Raw genomic sequence first — 26,661 nt, 5'->3', positions numbered from 1 at the left:
CTTGCACTGCGGCTGACCGTCTGTCCCCTGAGTGAGGAAACCTTGCACTGCGACTGACCTACTGTCCCCTGAGGGAGGAATCCTTGCACTGCGACTGGCCGGCCTGTACCCTGAGGTAGGAAACCTTGCAATGCGACTGGCCTACCTGTCCCCTGAGGGAGGAAACCTTCCACCGCGACTGGCCTACCTGTCCCCTGAGGGAGGAAACCTTGCACTGCGGCTGACCGCCTGTCCCCTGAGGGAGGAAATCTTGCACTGCGACTGGCCTACTGTCCCCTGAGGGAGAAAACCTTGCACTGCGACTGGACTACTGTCCCCTGAGGGAGGAAACCTTGCACTGCGGCTGACCGGCCTGTCCCCTGAGGGAGGAAAGCTTGCACTGCGGCTGACCGCCTGTCCCCTGAGGGAGGAAAGCTTGCACTGCGGCTGACCGGCCTGTCCCCTGAGGGAGGAAACCTTGCACTGCGACTGGCCTACCTGTCCCCGGAGGGAGGAAAGCTTGCACTGCGGCTGACCGCCTGTCCCCTGAGGGAGGAAACCTTGCACTGCGGCTGACCGCCTGTCCCCTGAGGGAGGAAATCTTGCACTGTTTTGGCCCAAAGTGTACCTGTTCTATGAAGATGGGGTGTTTCCACTGCTGGTTGTCCAGCATATGACAAGGGAAAGTATTTATTGAATACACTTGCACACAGTGGCGTAGCAAGGGGGGGTGGGTTTGGTCTGCCCTGGGCGGCATGAGTTTTGGGGGCGGCTCCACTCCCCCCTGCTCTTACATGCGTTTGCTGCAGGGGCGGCAAATGCAGAATTTATCGCCAGCACCCCCCCAGTCACCCCCAATCGCCCCGCTCTTCAGCGTGGGCAGCAAAGGCAGGGACCGCCACGGGCGGCAGAGTGCCTAGCTATGCCACTGCTTCCACAATAGTTTGTAGCAGTGGTTCTTAATCTGAAGGTTCTTAGACCCCTGGGGGTCCACAACATCTGCTCAGGGGGTCCGTTAGAAAATGAAATAATGTCAGCCAATTAATAAAGTATATATACAAATAAAGAAGTATAATGCAAAACTGACATTTTTAAAACATTTTATAAATTTGAGGAAATTTGAAGTTGGACACTAAAAATTAAGTTGGTATCCTTCCCTTGATTTGTTGGAGCAGAGCAACTACAACTAACAGAATTAGGTATGGGCGAGGAGTGGCCTCAGTTGAACCACCTATAAAAAGAGCAGCATTTCGAGCAAAACATAAAAAGTGATATGCAAGATTTTTGCTTATTTCTCCATCTTTTAGAATTTAAAACTAAATTAAGAAAAGATTCAAACCCCTCATAAAAATTCCGAATTTTCTGTATTCTTTTTTTTTTTTATAAATTTTGTATTGAGCCATAAATATAACACAGTATAGTACAATCAGCAAAGAAGAAGACGAAAAAAGAGGAACATGAGCAAGATGTAAACATGATTCAAGCACCTTGTTTGTAGCACCTACATTTCCAACTATTGATTGGCTCTTTTAACCCCTCCCACCCCCTCTTCCCCAAACCCTCAGAAAGCATGTCTGTCGCTGTCAAAACTACCCCCCACCCAACCCCGACTACACCCTCCCCCCAGTGCCTACAGAAAGGAATCATCCCCTTGTCCTGCTGCCGCTGAATGACAGCCAACGGACAACATCCCCCCTGCGGCCAGCCACCCGCTTCCCCCCACACCACCCGTAAGTGTGCATAATGAAGTAAGAAGTGTGAGTATGTCAAAAGTGTAAGCGAAGAGCGTAAAAAAGGAAAAAATACAGATTTGCAAGATATTTAAGAGAGAGGGCTTTTAGGAGAAAATGAGAAAAAAGGAAAAACAACACCCGTTTCATTTTAACACATCATTTAACATATCAGCCCCTCTCTATGCTCTTAACCAGTAAGTTCAGTCTGCTATGTTAGGGCTGCTTGTCTAGCATTGTGCTCAGTATTAAAGAAGTGCGTTTGTCCATTTCTTATGATCTTCAGACGAGCTGGTTCCTGAAGAAAGGCTTGTGAGCAAACTAACTTAAACGGGTCAACTAACTGACGGAGCTTCCACCGATTGTCCATTGTAGATTTGCAGAAATCTGAGCGCACAAACATGGTTATAGAGTCTAGTTTGATTGGAGTAGAAGGACGGACTTTTACATAGATTGCCTTATGCAACAGAAAGTTGCCCAGAAATACCAGAATTGGGAGTGGACGGGATGACTTGGCTTGATTCCCTTGTGTGATATTAAGAGGTAATTGATGCGCATGCTGTACTTGCGAATCCCTGTCCCAGTCCGCCAGATCTGGAAATGCCTGCTGAAATAAGTTGACTATGTATGCCTGTGGGTCAGTGCCTTTCCTCACCTCAGGGATGCCAAAAACACGTAGATTATGCCACCGTTAGCGATTTTCAAGGTCCTCAACTTTAGAGTATAGAAATGCCATCTGATACTCACAAGATTGAGCACATCTTGATGTAGCGGTATTGACTTCTTCGACTGCTGCAACCCGTTCTTGCAGATCCGTGACGTCTGAGGACAGAGAGGCGATCTTGGTGGTAACATCCATTAGTGCTTGTTTAATCTCCCGGCTGTCAGATTTATCTTGAAGATAGTATTCCTGAGCCTCAGTTCTCTGAATGGATAGCACCTGCAAAATTGTAGACAGAAAGGGCATCTCATATTCAGGAGGCTGCGAGAGGCCGGCAGATGGCCCTTCCATACAGTTACTGAATACCGTTGATATTGTGGGGGAAGGTGCTGGCCGAGGTACCTCAGAATCTCTCCCCCTGTTCCCTTCAGAACTGGCTGTCTGGGCTGTTGACAAGGCCATAGAGTGCATACACGGATGTACAGATGTTGGTGGGTCCACCTCCTCGACCGCCACAGATATCATAGGGGACACATGTGCAACAGCCTTGACATTACCAGAGTTGCCAGAATGAGCAGAATTGGAGAGTCGTGAAATAATGGCTTTAACCTCCCCCTTTGATGCCACCCATTTGCGCAGAGGGCTGAAGCCAGAATCAGATTTTGTACTGCTCGGGCGGAGTCACCTAACTGTGGTAGTCAGTGGGAGCTTAGCGCCACCTCGGCCTGTTGCACCTTTAGCCCCTCTAGTGCTTTTGGAGCCTTTTGCCTTAAGGCCTTTCTCTACCACTGAGGAACGTACTTTCAATGTATCTAATACGGAGCATCATCAGTCTCACCATTCCCACCAGCCTCACCATCCCGACCAGTTACATTCACTGGCAGAGCCGCAGACTCCAGCCGGGCACCACCTTCAGTATCTAAGAGAACATTGACAGGATGTGTATGCACGGAGCCTACAGGGAGCTCTAGCACAGGGTTGCTGCTAGACATAGGCGATTGCATATGTAGTTGCACATGACATTCCAAACCCGAAGTAATATTAATATGAGAGTGAGAATCCACGTCGCTGGACCTTACAGTGTTGGAGTTGGCCGCACAGAGCAATACGTGAGACTGTCAGCAAAGCAGGTTGAATGGCTGATGGTACGGGAGAACTACGGGCCGAGGCGTGCTACGACTTGCGGTGTTACGTAGGAGCACTAGAAATTTTGTAAACTATGTGTAGTGCAAGTGAAGTAGTGGTGGAGTGGGAAAATTAAAATAATCAGCTAGTGGGCTACAAAATAAACTTTATTGGTGCTCTAAGCTGAAAAAATTAAAAACGGGGTAATATGACAAGGGACCCTAACTATAATGGAAAGGTGTGCCTAGCATATCTTGAAGTCAACTAGTTTCGAGCTCCCCAGCTCTTCGTCAGGACTACACTGGGACCAGCCCAGTGTCGAGAAACTTGCCACTCCTAGTCAACCTTAATAGGGTGAAATAAGTGTGATGCCACAATAGTAAGGCATGCGTTTTTTAAAAAAAATATACATACGTAATGTACGTTAGCACACTGATCTGTAAAGTACAAAATCACAGTTAATTGCGAGGAAAAAAATATATAGATATATATATGCATAGTGTAATACGTAATTGTCGCTAAAGTTGTGAGCACACTACACACAGGTGGATGCACACTTTCATGACTGACGTGCCGCTAAGTGAAAGACAGAAGAGATGCAATTATTCACTCCATGCCGGCGTGGTGATGGAAAAAGTGTGCTGAAATTAAATCAATTATTAGGTCTGACTACATACACAAGATTGGTCGCTAATATCCTGGCACTGTACCAGAGATTGGCTAGTGCTAATAATAAAAACAGCAGCACGCCTCTCTGAAGAAATGAAAATTAACATTCATGATCTGGAAATACGCCTCAAAACATATCAGAGTACAGCTGAACTGAAAAAAAGACTAGATGAACTCAATAAGACCATGACCGAGTTCGAAATAAGTCTGAAGGACGCAAAATATATAAAACTGCGCAAAGATCAGCAGAATTTCTCCCTAGAAAAGGTTTACCCATACACCAAAGATGATTACGTCCCCACTAATCGCAATCCAGGTTATAATACTGATAGCGATGGCTCAGACACAGGTTCGGATCTATCCGATACTAGCAGAAACTATAACCCCAATAATCGGAACAGACGATCAAGAGGAGGACGTCAGAGAAACAGAGGTGGACCTGGATTTGGTTGGCCCCCCTATCAGAACATGCCACCATTTGCCCCACCCCCACAGTTTTTCTATGGACCACCACCTTTTCATCAATCTTTCCCACCCCAACCATACCCATACTGGGATGGTCCACAAAATCAAGGACAAAATCAGTCTTTTTTAGGAAGAGGCAAGACCCCAAGAAGAGGAAAAACCAGACAGGGACAACAAGTACAGTGGGCCCAACCACTAGAGGTGACGAGGAGCCATACACGGAGTATGGGACCACCGAACTTGCCCTCAACAAGCCACAACCAAGTCTAGCAGTGAACCTATCCAATATAACCATTACACCTATACAAAAAAGCGTGTTAGAAAAAGGATTAGGCTTTGTCCCAACAGCGGCCTTGGACAAATTCAAGCTGATATGCGAATTAAAGGAGTTTATTCGTAAAATCAAACTGGAAGTCTATTTCAAAGATAAAGATCCTAGCGATAATGCCACCACCGACACTGGACTACATAAAAAATCTAATTTTACTCCTCCACCACATAACCTTCCGGTTGAATTACTGGCTTTTGAGAAAGCGGTTATAAAAGAGGTGACCGAGATAGACCCAAGAACTATTAAAGTCTTTCACAACACGAGCAAAATCGAGCTGGAGGCGATCAACCAATTATCTAATAACAAGGACCTAACTATCAAACCAGCCGACAAAGGCGGAGCTATTGTTCTACAGAATACGATTGACTACCAACGCGAATGCCTACGACTACTAGGTGACGAACGTAACTACCTAACAATACAACAGGATCCTACTGAACGCCTGCGCAGAGAGATCGCAAGCCTAGTGGAAGAATCTCTGACTAACGACTGGATCAGCAAAAAAGAAGCAGATTTCCTAGAAAACAAAAAACCAATAACACCTTACTTCTACACGATTCCTAAGATACATAAATCTATGGAAACACCCCCAGGAAGACCCATAGTATCAGGGATCGGTTCGATTTTGGAACCTTTGTCTAAATTTGCGGATGCCTTTTTAAGACCCTTGGTTCAGGCTACTGAAACCTATCTACAGGACACCAAAGCAGTCCTTTGCTTAATCCAGGATCTCGAATTCAACCCCACAACTAACATTTTAATCAGTTTAGATGTAGAGAGTCTGTACACGAGTCTCCCTCATAAGGAAACCTTAGACATCCTGGAAGAGGTACTCTATCTAAACGATTGGGGTTACCACACACCCAGACATGTGGTCCTTGAATGTTGCCGTCTGGCTTTGACTGAGAATTTTTTCCAATTCAACGATGTCCTGTACAAGCAAACCCACGGTACCAGCATGGGAAGCACATTTGCGCCGAGTCTGGCGGGGTTGTATGTGCATCATTTGGAGAAGCAGAATATTCTCCACCAACACAATCCTCACATCGAACATATTAAACTATGGAAAAGGTACATAGACGATGTACTGTTGATCTGGGAAGGTAATGAACAAGAAGCGGAAAATTTCCTAGTCTGGCTAAACCAACAAGACCCTTTCCTGAAATTCACCTCTTCGATGAGCCGATCCACTATGGTCTTTTTAGACCTTAATATATCAGCACAAGACGGACGTCTCTTCAGTACCACACATTTCAAACCCACAGCAAGGAACTGCCTGCTGGTATATGACAGCTTCCATCCTCGCAGCCTCAAAGACAACCTCCCATTTGGCCAGTTTTTGCGCCTCAGAAGGAATTGTACGACAAGACAAGACTACAACATTCAGGCAAAAGAACTATCAGAAAAATTGATACAACGGAATTACCCACAACATCTTGTGTCCAGATCCAGAAAAAGAGCCCTCAATAACAATAGGGAGGCTCTTTTAGAGACTAAAACCGTAGCTAGACAGGATGAACCACGAAGACAAATTTGTATTACTACATACAGTATTGCATCTAACTTGGTTAGTAAAATAATCAAGAAACACTGGCGCACCCTGAACAGCGGGGGCCTAGACCTACAGAAACCTATGTTCAGCCATCGCAAAGCACGCAACCTGAGGGATCATCTTGTCCATACACGTCCCACGACGACAAAAACTGCAGGTCCCCAACGCCTGCTCCAACCCCTACCAGAGGGTCATTTCCCGTGCAGTAACTGCAGTGTTTGTCATCTGACAAAGGTGACTAAGACAGTAAAATGCAACAATGGGATAACCTGGAATCTTTGGTCTTTCACAAACTGTAACACAACAGGTGTTGTTTACCTAATAACTTGCGTTTGTAATTTGCACTACGTAGGTATGACTACCAGGAAAGTAAACACCCGAATGATTGAGCACCGTAGTAATTTCAGATGTAAACGTGATAATACAAAGATGACCACCCATTTCCTGGAAAAACGCCACACTCCTAATGACTTCAACTGGGTTGTCTTGGAACACATCAAGAATCACCCCAACATAGAGAAACAGCTACATGAGAAGGAACAACGTTGGGTGTTCAAGCTACGCTCGGACGACAGGGGTCTCAATGATGACATACCCTGGTGCCAGTTTACTTAACCACTGGAATACCCGCTGATTAAGTCATCAATTTCTATCAGGTTGGACTTGGCAATAACCTCGCTCGTTGTTATCCATTATTGTAACATTTACGTCATTCCATGAGCCAATATCCCTCCTTCATATTTCAATCCTGCATCCTTAATCTCCCTTTCGGGTATGATTATTATTTCTCCACGGCCCCGTAGCGAATTGTAACAAGCGTATAATTGGAACAAATATCCCATTCCTCATGACTATTCATCACTTCCCCTTCCCACTCCAAGATGGCGGCTTTCATCTCAGCCGATCCCATTGACCTAGGTCTGAGCAGCTCCAGCCTGTCTTTTCAATAAAGTTCGAGTTTTCCTCGATACATGAGCTTTATCATATTATGGCTCCATATTTCACCGTCTCTCGCCCTCATAACTTGTTTTGAGTTGCGAGTGATTACATACCCACGCTGGAGCATTGAGACCTTACAGAAAATATATTTGAATACTTAATAGTATCAAAATCAACAGTCCCATCCTTTTCCAAGATGGCGGCTCCACTCGCATACCGGCACCGGAGCTTGCCCTCTTCTATCTCTAGCCTTGTAACACGCCCGCCAGCACATAAAAACATTGCGGCTACGAGGACACGCCAGAATGCGGTCCGAGAGGTTTGGCTTCCAGTAGGTGTCAGAAGTATGCGGGGTTCAACGTACAAGTAAGTGCTGCCATTCTCAACTCCCGGACGGAGCGAGGAGACCCTTCTCCTTCTCCCTCACACCATGCTGGGCGATCCGTCATTACGGTACACGCCTTTTTCCCTAACGATCTCGATTCCTATCCTCCATTAGATGTACGAGATCTCCGCATCCCCTCCAGTGACCATGAGGCACAGTGTTGCTTTTTCTTAAGTATGTTACATGTTTTATGTTGTATGTTATTGTGTATGTAGTCAGACCTAATAATTGATTTAATTTCAGCACACTTTTTCCATCACCACGCCGGCATGGAGTGAATAATTGCATCTCTTCTGTCTTTCACTTAGCGGCACGTCAGTCATGAAAGTGTGCATCCACCTGTGTGTAGTGTGCTCACAACTTTAGCGACAATTACGTATTACACTATGCATATATATATCTATATATTTTTTTCCTCGCAATTAACTGTGATTTTGTACTTTACAGATCAGTGTGCTAACGTACATTACGTATGTATATTTTTTTAAAAAAACGCATGCCTTACTATTGTGGCATCACACTTATTTCACCCTATTAAGGTTGACTAGGAGTGGCAAGTTTCTCGACACTGGGCTGGTCCCAGTGTAGTCCTGACGAAGAGCTGGGGAGCTCGAAACTAGTTGACTTCAAGATATGCTAGGCACACCTTTCCATTATAGTTAGGGTCCCTTGTCATATTACCCCGTTTTTAATTTTTTCAGCTTAGAGCACCAATAAAGTTTATTTTGTAGCCCACTAGCTGATTATTTTAATTTTCCCACTCCACCACTACTTCACTTGCACTACACATAGTTTACAAAATTTCTAGTGCTCCTACGTAACACCGCAAGTCGTAGCACGCCTCAGTCCGTAGAGGACTGGGAGGACCCCTATGATGAAGCATGTCACCGTGGGGAAACCCTGGTGAGTGAGGGGACTATAGAAAGAGATAATACTTCCCTTTCTTTCTGATAACGGTGTCTTTAAGGATCAAATTGTTTCCTACACCTTTTGTTTCTCCCGGTTAGGTTCCTGTCTACCTGACTCGTTCAGGTAGTTTTTCTGATAGATATATTTGTGGAGGGTGAACCTAACTTTTACCTCTACTTTCCCCTTATTTCTGGATAAACGGGAGAACTACGATCACCTAGTTGTACACCACCTGGCTGCATTTTTGCACAGCATGACTCTCTCCTTCTCCCTCTCTCCCAGTGACCGAAAAGACTTCTTCAGTGTTACCGCAGTTTGCCACAGAGGGGCCATTCCCCTGCAGCGTAGAAGCTGGTAGTGCTGTGTTCGCAGTAGCGCTGGCTATGGGATCTCGCCTATCACCCTGTCCATCATGTCCGTCATGTCCATCATGTATCACACTTATCAGGGCGTGGGCCATCTCAAGCCCTGGAATGGATGTTTCGGAGCCACGGGACCGGAGCAGCCCACCAGCCCTGCGTGACCGCAGTAAGCGCAGGATCGTTCTTCCCAGCTGGGAGCGGATATCTGTATCAGCTGCTGGCCAGGATCCCCAGCCCTGCTGCCAGTACCTGGACCTCCTTCAGCAAGAACTAAACTTGATGCTGCTGCCCTGCTGATCCCATTGCTCCCGCTGCTCTGGTGGTGACTACTGAATGACCAATGCACCCGCATACTTTAGCGGCAGCGGTGCACTGTGGGGCCATTACACTGCCCAGAGCGGACACAGAGCGCTCAGAGCCGCCAGTAACGCGTATGCGAGTTGGAGCTGGTAGGAGACAGAGAGAGAGCCCAGTGTGGCTCCCCTACGCCACTCTGCTCACCTGGAAATAGTTGTGAGCGGCCGCCGAGCATAACCAGGGCCGGCTCTAGGGCGGTGCGATCGGTGCCACCGCACCGGGCGCTGCCTTGGGGTGGGGGCACCATGTTAATTGTTTTAAAAGCACCTGAGGTCACCTTCCTAGTCCCAGCAATTTTGAAGCATCAATAAAAATGTCAAGGTGATTATGGTTCTTCCTGGAGGGAGCTTTGTCTGGTAGTGGAGGTTTCCACTCATCCTAATACGCCTACTGCAATGAACGTGGTGCATTCAGATCACAAAGGGCATATACTATACATAGGTCAAGGGTTACCGCTTTTGTCAGAGATCCTTTTGTTGCTTCGAGTTTATAAACTAAAATCCTAATACAGAGCAGTTAGCTATTTACTGTCATCAAAGAGCTGCCTGCAAACTGCAAGGAAAATATTAAAGGTACCGTTTTTTTGCCTAGTCTTTCCTTATTCTGAAATTGCAAAAACATTTGGGTAGAAATCAATTCTTAATATTAAAGAAAACACCGAACAATGGTGTTACATTTTAAATTCTGAATTTGTGCTTTTCTAGACCAAGGCCCTTGAAACTATACTACATACCTGTATGGATGACATGTGACTCCTACGTCTTGCTGTCCTCTGTCTTATGTAACATTTCCTGTACACGGATTTAAACACGTATGTCTGTCTCCGTGCACTGTGTATGTGATGTAAAGGGTTCAGACACCTTCACCTGGTATGAGTGGTGCTATAACACTAAACGAATCTAAGAGACAGTGGTTATGGAGACTTGGGGGGCATTGTCAAATGATGGTAGTGAGGGAATCCGTGGCGGAGGTGCAGGGGCATAACACAGGCCCCCGCAGCCCCCACAGTGCGGGGGGGGCCCCCAAGCTCCAAGGGGTCCCCTTGGCACTGCACTCTGGCCAGAGAGCTCCTGATTGAGCCCGGAGGGGGCCCCTCTACGTACCGTGCAGGAAGGCCCCCTCACTTTTCGTAACGCCAGTGCGGAGGTGGTAATTGGGGGGGGGGCGCCAACAAACCTTATTGCACAGGGTGCCACCAGTGGTAAAGCCGGCCCTGAGCAGAACCGCCACATCAAAGCGTCTTTGCCGCCCGACCGCTGCCGCAGCTACCGCCCCCTATGATGTATCCTGTTGCTGCTCTCTGTTTTCGCTGATCCTGCCGCCGGGTAGGTAAACAGCTGCCACACGTTATCGGATCAAAATCTGTATTTCCCTTACACGCGAGCACTAGCCATGGGGAAGAGGGGGAGCACCAGGGGAGGCAGTGTGTCCAAGGGGTCAGCGGGAGGCGTCCACCTGAGCGGACTCAATCCGCCATCTTCCTTTCGCGTTTCCCCCAAATTTTCTGTATTCAATTGTGAATTAAAAAATATTTCATAATTTGTGTTTTTGTTTTGAGATTGAATTTGGACAAATTGCTAAGGCCAAGGCCCCCGGCTTAAAGTAATGACTCCGTGGAGGTCAACGGTTTCCTGTATTTCTTCAGTGTGGATCCACAGAATTAAAAAAGTAATGAACCACTGGTCTGTAGTGTATGGCAGCCACAATAGAGTTCAGCCTCTGGGTTAGTAGTACTGTATGGCTTACGCAATAGTGTATCGTGTATGACATCCACAAGAGTGTATGACTCCTCAATAGTATACAGTGTATGACTCCCTCAATAGTATACAGTGTATGACTCCCACAATAGTATACAGTGTATGACTCCCACAATAGTATACAGTGTATGACTCCCTCAATAGTATACAGTGTATGACTCCCACAATAGTATGCAGTGTATGACTCCCTTAATAGTATACAGTGTATGACTCCCACAATAATATGCAGTGTATGACTCCCACAATAGTATGCGGTGTATGACTCCCTCAATAGTATACAGTGCATGACTCCCTCAATAGTAGTATACAGTGTATGACTCCCACAATAGTATGCAGTGTATGACTCCCTTAATAGTATACAGTGTATGACTCCCACAATAATATGCAGTGTATGACTCCCACAATAGTATGCGGTGTATGACTCCCTCAATAGTATACAGTGTATGACTCCCACAATATTATACAGTGTATGACTCCCACAATAGTATACAGTGTATGACTCCCACAATACAGTGTATGACTCCCTCAATAGTATACAGTGTATGACTCCCTCAATAGTAAACAGTGTATGACTCCCACAATAGTATACAGTGTATACAGTGTATGACTCCCACAATAGTATACAGTGTATGACTCCCACAATAGTATACAGTGTATGACTCCCTCAATGGTATACAGTGTATGACTCCCACAATAGTATACAGTGTATGACTCCCTCAATAGTATACAGTGTATGACTCCCTCAATAGTATACAGTGTATTACTCCCTCACTAGTATACAGTGTATGACTCCCACAATAGTGTCTAGTGAATGACTTGTATATAGATTATGACTTCCACAATATAGGGCATGCTCGGTGACATGGTCAGCCATGGTCCTCAGACAGTGTTGTGTCTTGGCATTGGTCGGTTAGACAGTAGGTGTTCTCTAGAAAGCAGCTGGAGAAATCAATGTGATATTTGTAGCTAATGCCAGAATCAACTGTGTTGTAAATGGTGAGAGACCAGTGTATGTAATGGGAAGAGATTCATGTATAGAAGGGGAGACCAGATGCGGCGAGAGTAGAGGTACAGATAAGAATAAAAGGCACTGGGGGACATAGAGTGCACGCGTGGTGGCTACCCTTTCAGATCACATTTCAGTGATTTAGGTTAGACTCAGATGGCAGTCAACTTGAACTGGGAAAACGTCAGAATACTGGGTATAGCTCACAAGGCATCCTTTGAAACTGAGGTGACCCACAGGGGGAGAAGCTCCAGTGTGAGAAATTGGATTCTAAGGGGCATATTATCAAGGACGGCGTTAAAAATTATCGCCTGTTTAGCGGCAGTAAACTGGGGAATTCCAATAGAAGCCCATGTTCACACCAGAACATGGACTTCTATTGGAATTCTCTGCGGCATATTATCAAGCCCATTATCGCCGCTTTAGCTGCAGTTTCCCGCCGCTAAACCGGCGATAATGTTTAACGCCGTCCTTAATAATATGCCCCCATATTAGCCTGGGTGACTACCCACCTCAGGGAATAATCTCAACCCTTGTCAGCGTGACCCTGCCAAGTCACTAAATTAACCTGATCTCAGCCCCCTGGTAAATCTGGCACAGAACAGACAAGCTTAACCTAGGTGCATGTGTAAAGTATTTAGGCACTACCTAAACAGTTATAAAGTAAAAATGCAAAACAATAAATATCGCAAAACGAATTAGAAAAATATAGTAACATTAAATAAACAAAGTGACACCAAAATGATACAAATCCAATAAGGGGAACTAGAAATATTAATTTGTAAAATTTTAAGTAGATATAGTAGCCAAAAAAGCACAGAGTGCTAATGATTGTCAATGGTCACGGTTGACCAGGACCTAGGTGAAACTTGAGGCCGACCGCGATGGAGTACAGGTCAGATACACCGGCCAAGTTCAACCTGGTCAAAGATTTTGTCTTCTGATTTAGTCTTTTAAGTCTCAACATTCAAGTCCCCCAGGACCTGAGGGGAGGACCTTAGAGACTCACTGGCTGTCAGGCAGAGGCCAAAAGCAGGTTCCATTCCTGGTGTAGTGTCCATTGGTCAGCTGGGTATATCCAGCAAGAGGCCCTTTACAGCTTGTAATGCCCCTGATGCTTATACAGGAGATCAGCCAACTGACCCCTGGTCAGTCTTTGTCTTGGGTATAAGGGGGAGCAGGTCAAGTCCTTCAGGGCTTCTCTCAGGTCACATACAGGCAGTCTAGTCCTCTTCTTTTTTTCCTCAGGTCCTAAAAGTGTTCTGAAGTGGGGGCCTGAAGGTGCCACATTTATGCCCGCCAGTAGATAGTGGGTGAGCGTGACTTCTGGCCCTTCTCCCAACCAATGGGCTAAACATTCCCAGGCCAACCCTAGCTACTTAGTCAGCAGTTTTTAAATTCCATGTTTCAGAGCATTTTGAAGATGACAAAAGCCGCTTGCCACACTGAAATTGGGCTCTGTGGACTGGGCTGTGTGTGGGGAGTGTACTATGGTAATCCTAGTGTCATCCCACATTTAACTCTAAAATACAGTTTGGAGCTGTTAATGGAGCCACAACAAACCCAGAGACCGAAGCCTGGTGGGACAAAAGCAGGGTCCTCCAGCAACCAGAAAATGAATACACAAGAAATGTTTTGGCATTCTATTTTCTTCCTTTTAAATGAACCCCAAGTGTTATATGTAAATCCAGTGACAAATGTCTGGTAGGACAAAAGTAGGGTACTTCAGCAACCAGACAGGTGATCCACACAAATTGTTTTGGCTTCCTGTTGTTTCTCTTTCAAGTACGCCCTAAGTGTTATATGTAAACCCAGCAGACTTGTCAAGCAGGATTTGACACTGTGCTGTCAAAAGGAGGCCCGTAGACCCATCACTCTGCTGAGCTCAAAGGAGTCATCCGTGTCTCTTCAAGTTGACCTGGGAATCATAGAGTAGCTCCTGGGAGGAATTTCACACCTTTCCATGTCTATTCAAGGCTAATTATTGGCTAGAAGAAGAAGGAAAGTCAAAGCAAATTAGCGTCTAGGAACTACAGGGCGGAAAAAGTTATCTTTCTAAAAGTTATTTTTTCTTAATATTTATTAAAAATTCTACTTTGCCATTGAATTGGATTTTTAATAACAATTAAAGTAGCTGTGTAATTATTTTTCTAGCTGGTCCAATTCTAGAGATAGAATGTTAATATTTTAATCCGTACTCTGGTTTTCTACATCGTATAGCTAGATCTGCCTCCGTGAAAATGGCTTTTGGGTGCTAGTCACTGGAAGGACATGTTAACATTACATTTCTACATGTCATACTCCTAAATATCACACACCTGCCTTGCAACAAGGCTTACATAGGGGTTAGTTATTAATATTTAATAGGAAGGATTTGACCTGCCAAAAGGGTTTATTTTGACAGGTTCAATTACAGTTTTTACACTAATACAGTTAGGCTACACTGGTGGCACAAGTACACTGACATTTAACTTCCAGGCCCTGGGTACACCATGTACCATATACTAGGGACAAATAAGCATGGTCAATATGCCAATTAGGAGTAGGCCAATAACATCATGATTGAAGTGGAATACAGGCACTTTACTACTGGTTAGCTGGGGTAAAGTGCCCAGAGTTCTAAAGCTAGCAAAAATAGAGGGCCGAGAAAATGGTAAAAAAAATCAGGGGTGACCACACAGAAAAGGCAGATTTCCTACATGCAGAAGTGACCCCTTCAAGCTCCCTGGGTTAAGTTGAAGCCAACCTGATGGCGATTCTTCAGCAAGGGCATTCTCAGCTCGGGCTTCCACTCTGGAATGAACTTTCCAAAGTTCTGAATCAAATTTCAGATCACTTGAAATTTTTGAAATATTTCGTAATTGAGCTACTTACCAACTAAGTACCCCACCCATTACCAGTAAGTCACACTGCTTGGAATCAATGCCACTAGGTTACTAGCCGGTGATAGCAGGCGCTACAAGACTTTTAGATCAAACTATAGTAAAAGAAGAGTACCGGGTGGAAGTAAAGATCTGGAAGAGGAGGATGGACACATGGAAGGGATAGGAAACTTTGATCTCTTTCTGCATTTAGACTACCACCGTGCCATCTTGCAGCCAATTCAAAGAGGCGCTGTAGCATTGCTAATATGTAAAAACACTTAGACAGTGATTGCCAATCGGGTGGGAATAAAGTAGGAAATCATGATGTAAACCAGCCGAAGGTCAGATAAAGATAGCCCACGGGCCTCAGTGTTTTAAACTATTTCTTTGTTATTGCAGCTGCCCAAATCGTATTAAGTCTTTGGCTTAACTCTGCCGTCTTCTGCCATTGCTGGCCTTCAGGAAGTCTAGTTTGTTTTTACCCTTCTTTTTGTACTCTCCTTCACACTTAGTCCCTGATCACGAGCTATGCTGAGGGAGACTAATGCATGCTATTATATGTTAATTTAATTCCGCCTAATTATGAGATATTTGTTTTTTTCTCACCTGGTTTTATTGGGTGTGCAAGAACCAAACACCATTTTTCCAGTGGGAAATTCTGACTGGAAAAACCTCGTGAGGCTTTTGCCGCAGCACTAGCCAAGCCTCAGTCTGTGTTTTTTGAGGTCGAGCCTACGGACAGCGGAAACTGTCTGGCTGCAAAAGGCCGATTGAAGGATTACCAAGAGTTTATAAGGGTTTTCAGCGCACCCACTGCTTGCCATTGGGTGGCCTTATTGTCACTCTCATTTGCTTGCTTCTTATTCGATAGCTTTCCTTGTCCCAGTTTGTCAGTCTTGTTTATGTCCCTCCCTTTGGCCATAGCCTCTTTAGCATATCTCTGACTGACAGGTTTTTCTTTTTCCTTAAGTACTTCACGAGAGTGCATGTGGTTTCCAGCTCTCTCCCTCATTGGCTTCTCACCCCCCCAATACCCCCACCCGCACTCCATGTTGCTGTTTCCCTCCTGTTGCAAGCTGTCTCATGTGCTTCTCCCCTCCTAACTCACTTTCTCTCTGAGCTCTGTGTTGCATGCTTGATTGTGTGCTTCTCACTCGGCCCCATGCTGTTCTCCCTCGTGTGCTGCTTTTTCCATCCCCTGCCAGCTTCCTGTTGCTTCTCCCATTGGCTGGTCCATTGGCCCCCATCCCCACTGTCTTTTTTTTAATGCAAATTATTTTTATTTATTTTTGGGGGTCTGGAGGGGGCAAGGTAGCAAATTGCAGCTGGCCCCTCCACCTTAAAAATTTCTTTTGAGCTACTTCGTTTTCATTTCCTTTTAATTTCCGGATCCATATTGAATTGGCAAATTAAAAAAAATGGCACTCGTGTCATTTAGTAGGCATACATGCGTAATGATGCATGCACAGGCACACACCATCACGCATGCGGATGCCTGCAAAATGAAGGTCCCACCTCAATGCATCATTTATTTCTTGCTTTTGACCTTGCTGCACAGCATCTTGCCAATACTGTAACAGCACTACATGGGAAACCAATAGGCAAAGCAAATATGTCGCAAAGGCAAGACCTATTGGCTTTGCCAATGCTTGTTTTGAATGGAGCGAACATACAATGCTCCTTCCCTTCTAGGAAAAAGATTCCACTTCTGCCCCCTACTTCCCCCCCATCCCAACCACAGGCTTGTGCATACATTTGCTCAGATCAGGTGGTAAATGTCTGCGATAAAACCACGTGGAATAGTAGCTTCTTTGTGGTTTTATGATGGGAAAAATCAGTGCTTCATTGTCACTCTTGTTTGCTGTGTCCTCTTTGGTCAACGCACGCGGTCTTAATTCCTCTTCATGTGTTTGTCCCTTCCCTGGAGCATGGCCTAAGTACTGCTTCTGTGCCAGTGTGTGTCCTTCCACTCACTGCTCGCACTTTGAAAGGTACTTTTTGCACTCCATAGGAGGGTATGTGTTTGCTTGCCCTGTCCTTGTTGCTTCACGTTGATTCCATTACCATCTTTGCTGCTTCCCGCCCCACCCCCCTATGTTTTATTGCTTGCCCCGTCTCTACACCCCCATCTGCATTTTTTTACTTTCCTGTCCCTTCTTCCAGAAAAAAAAGAGATATGACTCGGCCAGTGTAGGCCAGGTCAAAGTGCTCTGTTTTCTAACTTTTAGCCATGCTGTACAGCAGATGCGCCGCTGAGCAACATGAATCAAAGGGTTTGATGAAGCCAATAGCTCTTGCATAGGCGAAACATATTGGTTTACAAATGCAGAGCTTGAAATGTTGAAAAATGTAATGCTTAGAGGGAGTGTGAGGAATCTGGTAGGTTTTTCTAATATACTGTGCTATAAAATAAAATAATTTGGAAAATCACTTCTTTCCTTTGTGGTATGTGATCTATATGTCCAGTTTCAAGTGCCTCTCAAACCACTTTGTACTTCTGTTGGTCTGGTAGTGCCAGGCACGCAAAGCTACTTTGGCTAAAATGGCTTTAGCCCCCCCCCCCACGCCCCCCCTCCGCACATGTCTCAGCTCGGGCTGCTGCAGCTTTCAGGACATACACAGTTCTTCAACCAGGGCTTAATTTGAGCCAGTGGGGGCTACCAGCACTTATATTTCCTCCTTAAATATTTCCTGAGAGCAGTAGAGAGAAAACCACAGAAGGGAGAAAGAAGGTGGAAGAGAAAGACAGAAAAACTGTCACAAAGGTAGAAAGCAGCAAGAACCCACAAGAGTCAGATAAAGGGGCAGGGAGTGTCTGGTAGTGGATTAAAGAGGCATGAGATGGATTGAAGACTGTGCAGCCGGTGTGTTCGGAGCGCTGACATTTAATAGCGCCAGCCGCAGGATTCTGAGCAGAGCTTTGGGCCCCAGCACTCATTCTTTTACAAATAAAGCGGTGTCTTCAGCTGATGTGTGCTAGGCTGTGCTGGAGATGTGGCCTCAAGCACAGCCTGATACAAAGTATTCTGCAGTTCATCCAGAGGTTGAGCTGCATAAACAATAATGGGAAATGCTTTCTTTTAAGATATGACAGCTCAGTTGGTTAATACGGTCGCTTCAGATGTCTGCGCATATAACCAGTCACAGACCTGAGTCCTCGCGGGTGCACCTGGAAAAAGTGATGCGCATTTACAGTGCTTTGAGATCCCATCCTGCGACTGGAAGCACTGTGAATATGCAAGTCCTCACTTAAAAACTGTATTACACACAGAATAAGATATGCTGCTGCAAAACATACAAAGAGAGTTAGGCCCAGATTTAGACACGTGAATCATAGCACAAAGTGTTGCGAAATTTACTTTCCAACACAATCATGATTTGTGTTGTAAAGTTTCGTGAAGTAACTCGTAATAGCACTACGCACTACTTTACTGTGCATCAAGGGGGCATACTACAAGTGGTACATGGGTGTTTCCGTGCAACCACCCACCGTTTTGTTGCAAATCTTCCCCTACTAATGTTGATAGACATGGATGTGTCCAAATCTCTCTGCCTCCTCTGGACAGGCGTAAGAGTGGACCAACTTTAAAAAGGGGCCACATTTATCCGACTTTGACTGTTTGCTGCACTGTACAGCACACGTACAAAGTGGGAAAAGTACTAAAGCATTCGTTTTGTACTGGGAGGGTCCCCTTTAGGTACAAAACCTATGCTTGACATCACACACACGCCCTTGTACTATGGTGCAAGGGTATGTAAATGGCGCTAGGCAGCCTAAATTGAGGTAATCTAAAGGCCATGCAGAGTTGGAGGAGGCTTTGTTTGTTTTTTCAAGCTTCTGGTACCTCATGGTCTCAGGCTCTATTTGGAGATCCCACCTGCTTGGCTGAAATCTCCATGCTGTGAGGGCAGCCGTGGCAGGGGCACCCCTTCGGGCACTGCAGGTCTGCTGAGCGGGCGCTATTTCTAAAGCCTCTACTCAGCAAATGTTTTTGTATTGAAAAAAAACCTCTCAAAGTGGGAGAGTGTTTTCTCAGAACAAAACACTGGTGGCTTGATATGGAGGGATCATTCTTTTCTGAATTCACCATGCCTCGGGCAGGGAAAATGAGTGATGGTAGCCCTGCCCTCAGAAGGTTGGGACAGCCCTCATTGTAGCTTGGCAGCTCTTTGGCAGATAGATCTGTGGGTTGCCAGCAGAGGCTCCACCAGGGCAGACCAGGCCCTTCCGCCAACGCCCTGCAGAGTGGGGGGACAGTGAGTTTGGTGGGGCGGAAGCACCGCAGAGATACGGTGGTGCTCCCTCTCCGCAACACTCTACATGAGACTCTTAGTTCCACCTTTGTCTTTGCTCCTGGTCCCTTGAACCTGCCAACATGTGGTATGTAGTGCTAAAGAAAACTCCAAGAATGGGCCGATAAACACCAAAAGATTGTTCTTCAAAGAGTTTTGAATTTATCAAAAACACAAACGTGTATGTACACACGCACATACACCAGACTTTGAAAGCCACACACAAATGTCAACGGCTCAGGCATTACAAATTGTCTCTTACTGCTACTAAGAGCTCTTTTTCAAATTCTGTTTCTCAGGCCTCCAACTCTTCAAGGGTTCTATTCCAGGCATTCTCCGATTGCACCAATCTGACCCGTGCCACAATTACTAGTGCCTCTACCAAGTTGTTTATGACAATTTGGCCTTTCTTCTAAGAGCCGATCAGGAGTGTAAGGCCATTCATGATTGTGCACCCAACTTATGGTTCCATCCTGTGTCATGCAGCATAATTACAAGCGTGTGCATGTTTGTCCCTCCTATAACAGCACTTCCAACGATGAAGCAAGAGCAAAGGTTTATTTCTTGCTCACCTCCCTCAAGTCAGTCTCCCCTGATGATGGATGTCCACTCAGGAGTCTAATATTGTTTCACTTGCCTTCACCTCATCCTTAAGACCTGTTTCCACCGAGTTTAGGACCTTGTTTAGGCACCGAGACTTCCATGTGGCTATCCCGGATGACGTCAGACAAGATTACAATGATGGCATTTCCACCTGGCTCACTCTGCTGTTGCAGTTGCGTCATCATGTTACGTCCAAATGAGGATCTCGAAGAATAAATCTCTTTTTATTCTGTTCCACATTGAAGCTTGCGTTGTTAACGCTACCACCATTGCTAGATTGAACTATGGTAATGATTGCTACATTGGCCTTGTTGAGACTGCTATTAACAAGCTTCAAGGTGATCAGACTAGTGCGGTGTGACTTATCACGAAGTTACTTCTCTTTTGTTGCTTCCTCTACTTGGAATGCACACTGTCTGGCCGTAGCAAAATAGAGGACCGGCATCAGTGGCGGCTCCTCCTTTAGGGGGGAGGAGCATCACCCCCCACTGCGAGTGCAGCAAATGTAAAAAAAATGGTCATTACCATTTTATTATAAAGTGCCGAAGTGTGCCGGTCCAGCCTGAGTGCAAGGGCAAGGGCTGGGCCTTTCCTGCTGACTGGCAACAGGGATGACTCGACCTAAAGTTAAAAGTGCGCATGTTGGATTGGCCAGCTGTCTTGCGATGACCCGCCTGACATGCGCATTTGGTGGGTTAGCCTGCTCCAATCAATCCAGGCACTTCTCTCTTGCTAATTACTATTACAAACAGCATGAGAGCAGCTCCTGGATTGGTTAGGTTAATTGCTGCTTTGGGACCCCGCACTCGAAGCCATGGTCTCACGTCCTAGACTGGAGGACAGAAGGGATGGACAGTCAAGGGCGCACTGCATATAGCTGCATTGAGGTAAGTAAATGTTACAATTTTTAAGTTTAATTGTTACTTCAAAACGTTAAGGTCAGCGGTTAAGTTCCTGTTTATGTTGCATGTGTTTTACTTAATCTTGCATAGTTGCATTCCCTAAATGCTTTTGCTATTTCTATGATGACGTTGCTGTATTTTTTCCATGTAGCACAATACTCTTGTACATTGCATACTTTGTTGAGTTGCTCCACGTGTTCATCATGGGCCACGAGTTAGAGCTCTGAAGCTGAGGCTGAAAACACTGCGAGTGTCTCAGAGTTCCTGTCAGTGCTTCATTAAGGTGTTCAGAATACATGCCCAGTCAAACCTTGACCTCTCTGCAAAGTGCACAGGGCAGCGGTCATGTATTCCAGTTGTAATTGTGATTCTGTGTAAATGGGTGTGATGGGGGCCCCCATCATGGGGATACACGGTTTTTAAAACAGTAAGAAGGCGAAAGTAAAAGACAATGCACTGCTCACTTGCTACTGAAAAGTCATCCCTAACGTTTATGCCCCACCACTTTCAAATGTTACCAGCCACCACTGTCCAGCCTATGCATTAGAAGGCTCTTAAAATTAATCTATTTTATTGGTTATCTTCAATTGTTTGTCTGCCGTTGTTAGTCAGTTAAGCGCAAACTGCACTTTTTAAGTAGTAACTCAACTGATCTCTTGCATATATAAGTATAGGTATATGTTTAGAAGATACCTTCATGGACAAAATGTAGGGGTGGTGGCCATTTTTGAAGTAATTAACCAGAAGTGGTGGGCTGTGGCTCTGAACGTTGGTGCTGGAGCACTGTCACCTGAGAGATAGCTCAGGCGTCTGGTGCCTGACGTATGGAGAGATTCAGACAGTTCAGCTATGAGAAGCCTGAACATATAATGTATGTCTAAGCAGAGTCATATCTCGTCTGCCGAAAGCAAACACCCCTATGATCAGTCTCTCAGAGTGCATTGTAAGACAGATATAGAGTTTGCGTTAATGTATAGATTGGGCAGGGCTGCTCCAGCATGGTGTCTATGCAGAGGACGCACACTGGCGCTCCCCTTGTGTAGACATCGCATTGCTGCGTCCCGCCTCTCCGAACTAGTGTAGTTTGGCTTGAAAATGGTTGCTGCACCGTATTCTGCTGTCCAAGCAGCCTAGGTCTGTCACTGTGTGAACTAGATTGTCAATAGCAAAGCATTGCACAATGAAAACACTGCTGTGTGCACGACTTGTTCCAGTGTTACACTGCAAACTGAGAACCATGCTGTCTGCCTGGTCTCTCTCTTGTGCCTCTTTCAAGGGTGTCTCTTTCTCCACCCAGGCCAGGCTCATTGCTGTAATTAGGATAGACATTTAGAAACAACCATTGCAGAGAACATTCTTTTACAAGGAATTTGGGAGAAAGTTGTAACATGGCGCATTTTATAATGCACATCGACCCTGCAGGATATATAACGACACTGGTATTTTGGCGGGTTTGACGCTGCGCCATGTTTTATGTAGTGCGAACTTGACCCGAAGGTATTGAAGCGCTTTACATGAGCAGCAGTTACATTACACAAGGACACGTTCATGTTTGGTGGGCACGGGGAAATGAAGTGATTTGCCCAGGATCACAGGATGTTGAGCCACGCCAAGACTTGAACCTGGTTCCCCAGTTCCTAAGTCAGCGGCTCTGGCCGTTACGTCACATTCTCTCTGCAGATTGGATGATAATGAAGACCCGGTAGAGTGCTGTGAAAGAGCTCATAGAGGGATATTATGCTATTGACTTTTCTCTGAGTGCTTTACACTCACATTGCAGGGTTTTGATGGCTAGCCCATATGAAATGGCCATTAATAAAATGCAAAATCCCACACAGTGCAGGCTCTGTGTGAAGGCCAGGCCTAACAGTAGGAACTTCTGACTTTGGAACTGGGTTAACAGGTTTGAATCCTGGCCTCGGCTCAACATCCTGTGATTGTGGGGAACTCAAGTAACCTCCCTGTGCCTAAACAAAACGTGTGTAACTGTGTTTCCATGTAATGTGCTCTGATGTCCTTGGGCCAAGGTCAGGCTATATAAAACTGCAAATAAAACACACTCCTTGGGCTTTCCAGATTTTTGTTTTGATAATTGTATGTAATTAATTTCACCAAAGGGGTAGAGCCTCTCCTGAAATCAGGGTGTAGAGCCTCTCGGGTGTAGAGTCTCTCTTGAAATCAGGGTGTAGAGCCTCTCCTGAAATCAGGGTGTAGAGCCCCTCCTGAAATCAGGGTGTAGAGCCTCTGCTGAAATCAGGGTGTAGAGCCTCTCCTGAAATCAGGGTGTAGAGCCTCTCCTGAAATCAGGGTGTAGAGCCTCTCCTGAAATCAGGGTGTAGAGCCTCTCCTGGAATCAGGGTGTGGAGCCTCTCCTGAAATCAGGGTGTAGAGCCTCTCCTGTAGGCCTCTCCTGAAATCAGGGTGTAGAGCCTCTCCTGGAATCAGGGTATAGAGCCTCTCCTGTAGGCCTCTCCTGAAATCAGGGTGTAGAGCCTCTCCTGGAATCAGGGTATAGAGCCTCTCCTGTAGGCCTCTCCTGGAATCAGGGTGTAGAGCCTCTCCTGGAATCAGGGTGTAGAGCCTCTCCTGAAATCAGGGTGTAGAGCCTCTCCTGAAATCAGGGTGTAGAGCCTCTCCTGAAATCAGGGTATAGAGCCTCTCCTGGAATCAGGGTGTAGAGCCTCTCCTGGAATCAGGGTGTAGAGCCTCTCCTGAAATCAGGGTGTAGAGCCTCTCCTGAAATCAGAGTGTAGAGCCTCTCCTGAAATCAGGGTGTAGAGCCTCTCCTGGAATCAGGGTGTAGAGCCTCTCCTGAAATCAGGGTGTAGAGCCTCTCCTGAAATCAGGGTGTAGAGCATCTCCTGGAATCAGGGTGTAGAGCCTCTCCTAGAATCAGGGTGTAGAGCCTCTCCTGACATCAGGGTATAGAGCCTCTCCTGGAATCAGGGTGTAGAGCCTCTCCTGGAATCAGGGTGTAGAGCCTCTCCTGAAATCAGGGTGTAGAGCCTCTCCTGAAATCAGGGTGTAGAGCCCTCTCGTATGTACAGCCTCTCCTGAAATCAGAGTGTAGAGCCCCCTCGGGTGTACAGCCTCTCCTGAAATCAGGGTGTATAGCCCCCTCTGGTGTATAGCCTCTCCTGAAATCAGGCTCTTTGTTGATTAACGTATGTGCTGAAAACGCAAAAAGCAAACTGCGACAAGCAAAGAAATTCCATTGACTGGGTTCAGGTAAGAACTATTTCTTAGTACCAATGCATGGTGCAAAGGGAACACAACCAACTCATTGCCCCCCTCGCCTGCATCTAACTGTCCTCACATTCAAACATCCCCTCATCACTAACATTTCACGTTCCACTCACACCCCACCTACATTCTCCAGTCCTACCTTTCTCACCTGCAGCCACATTCCATATGCAAAATACCACACATCTGCCCCTTAACCATAAAATACAAACTATGAGCAAGGGACACTGAAATACATAGATCTACAACCCGACTGGAGACAGTTCACCCTAGCAAAACACATAATCCCTTGAACCGACTGGCTTACCACAACTCCTTTGTACCTGCCATTGTCACTTTGTAGGCCACTTACACAACCACCACCATCACCATTAACACTCGCCTCAGGTTGTTTTGTCAATCCCGACTCCTTATCAACATGCGTAAATACATTACCTTGTGCTCTCTCATCATTCCTGAATGCTCGGATGATAACATCTCCTTCTCTCGACACACCAAGACTCTAGACAACTCCAAACCCAACCATCTTGAAGCCTGACATCTGACCTCATAAGCTTTAATACTTTTTGAGGATTAGACCAACACGCACACCCTGTCACATCAATACCCGGTTTCTTAATTCTCACCCATTGTCTTACATACATATTTGGAAACTCACTACTACCATGCCTACAATTAGCCTCGGGTCTTAAACAATGCCACACCTTTTCTAGATTACTTTTCACTTCCACCATCTAATCTATATCCCTAGGAACCCCCTCCCCCTTTCTTTTCCTGTAAATCAATTATTCACCATGGAACCAGAGAGGTAACAGGTTTCCTTCCTCTCAGTAATCCAAAAGGCCATTTCCCAGTGACTGCATTGGGCTCCACTCTACAGGAAAACACTGTTGTCCGCAATGAGTTCCTCCATCACAGCCTACCTTTCAGCACCAACTGAATGGATTCCTTCACATCTTGGTTAATCCTTTCCACTTGACCATTTGCCTGTGGATGATGTGGAGGCTACACGCAAATATGTAGTACCTACTTAGCAGATGCCAACTTTTTTAATTGTGATGCCATCAATATCTTACTACCCAGGGCTACTAAGTTTCCCAAATGTTTATGAACAGTTCTTATTAAGAAGACTGTGCCCCACAGGCATAGTCCCTCCCCTCTATGCTACACACACAAGCGAGCGCACACAATGTGTTTCCCCTCTGCGCTTTGAGTGTGATGTAGGGCGCACTTCCTCTAATTCTGGCTGCTTTAAAATGCTTCTGAGTTGCGTCCTCCTTGCTCTCCGCCGAGAAGTGAGGAAGGCGTGCAGAGTCCATTCCATATGATGTTTTTACTGACAGGCTAGGCTTTAGGGCAGGGGGCTGAGATGATGTGTACCTATGCCACCCACTAGCCAGCAGTTCTTCAGTGCATGGAGACTGGGCCTGGAGCGGTCTGCTGCCCAGTCACTGTGTATAAGAGAAGTGTCTCAGAGCAGCTTGTGTTTAAGGTTGATAAAATAAGTACCACTGAGTTGGGTAACAATAAACATCTGTTATTCAGCGACAAACCACGTTGGCAGATAGGTAAGTTTAGTATTCATTCCTTGATGAGTCCTCTCCTTTCTTTTTACGGGTGGATATAGAGAGAACCGGACCAAAGGCATTGTAGCGATTTACACGAGCACCAGTTACGTTAGACAAGGACACATTCACTTTTGGTAGGCACGGGGAGCTGACCTGATTTGCCCAGAATCACAGAACGTTGAGCCGACGCCGAGACTCGAACCCGGTTCCCTAGTGCCAAAGTCGGCAGCTCTGGCCGTAGCTCAAACCCGTGCCTTTCCCTCCAAACCCCTCCCCTCACAGAGCAGAAAGGTGGGTTGGGAGCACTGCAGAGATGGGATGTGTAAACAATTCCACAGCACACGAAAACAACGCCGAGCAGCTGTTCATCGTCTAAAGGCGGATGCATGTGTGGGAGCAGCGCTGGCACTGCTGCTCCTGCCCTGGTAAGTCTTTCCATGGAGACTGTATCTTGATTTATTTATTTTGCTCTGCTTGAATATGAGAAGGAGGAAACATCAAACATCTGATTTTTCCCACTTCTCAAATCTAGATATGGCCTGAATCTCTGAACTTTGTCATGCCCTCCAGGAAATTAAGGGGCATATTATCAAGACAGGTGATAAAATTATGAAGGACGTCTAACCTGAGCTTCAATTGGAATTCCATAGAGCATATTATCAAGCCCATTATCGCCTGTCTTGATAATATGCCCCCAAATATTGACCACGATCCCGGGCCTGTGTTCTCTCTCTCTCTGTATCGAACTGTTCATTCCGAGCTACGAAGAAGAGGTCGAAGCAGCAACAGCGCCTGTTCAGCAGGCAACAAGTGGGAGCAAGAGATGGAACTGAAAAAAAGAAACTATGGAGTGTGATAGAAATACAAATAGTGAACGTAAGAGAAAACAAGCAAATATGGATGTAACAAGGAGGGAACATGTATGAGAAGAGTGAGAACTAAGGAGAGCAAAGAAGAGAAA

This window comes from Triturus cristatus, chromosome 12 (assembly GCF_964204655.1).
Source record: "Triturus cristatus chromosome 12, aTriCri1.1, whole genome shotgun sequence".
NCBI classification, from domain to species: domain Eukaryota; kingdom Metazoa; phylum Chordata; class Amphibia; order Caudata; family Salamandridae; genus Triturus; species Triturus cristatus.
The sequence above is the reverse complement of the archived record's forward strand: the minus strand, read 5'-3'. Positions refer to the sequence as shown.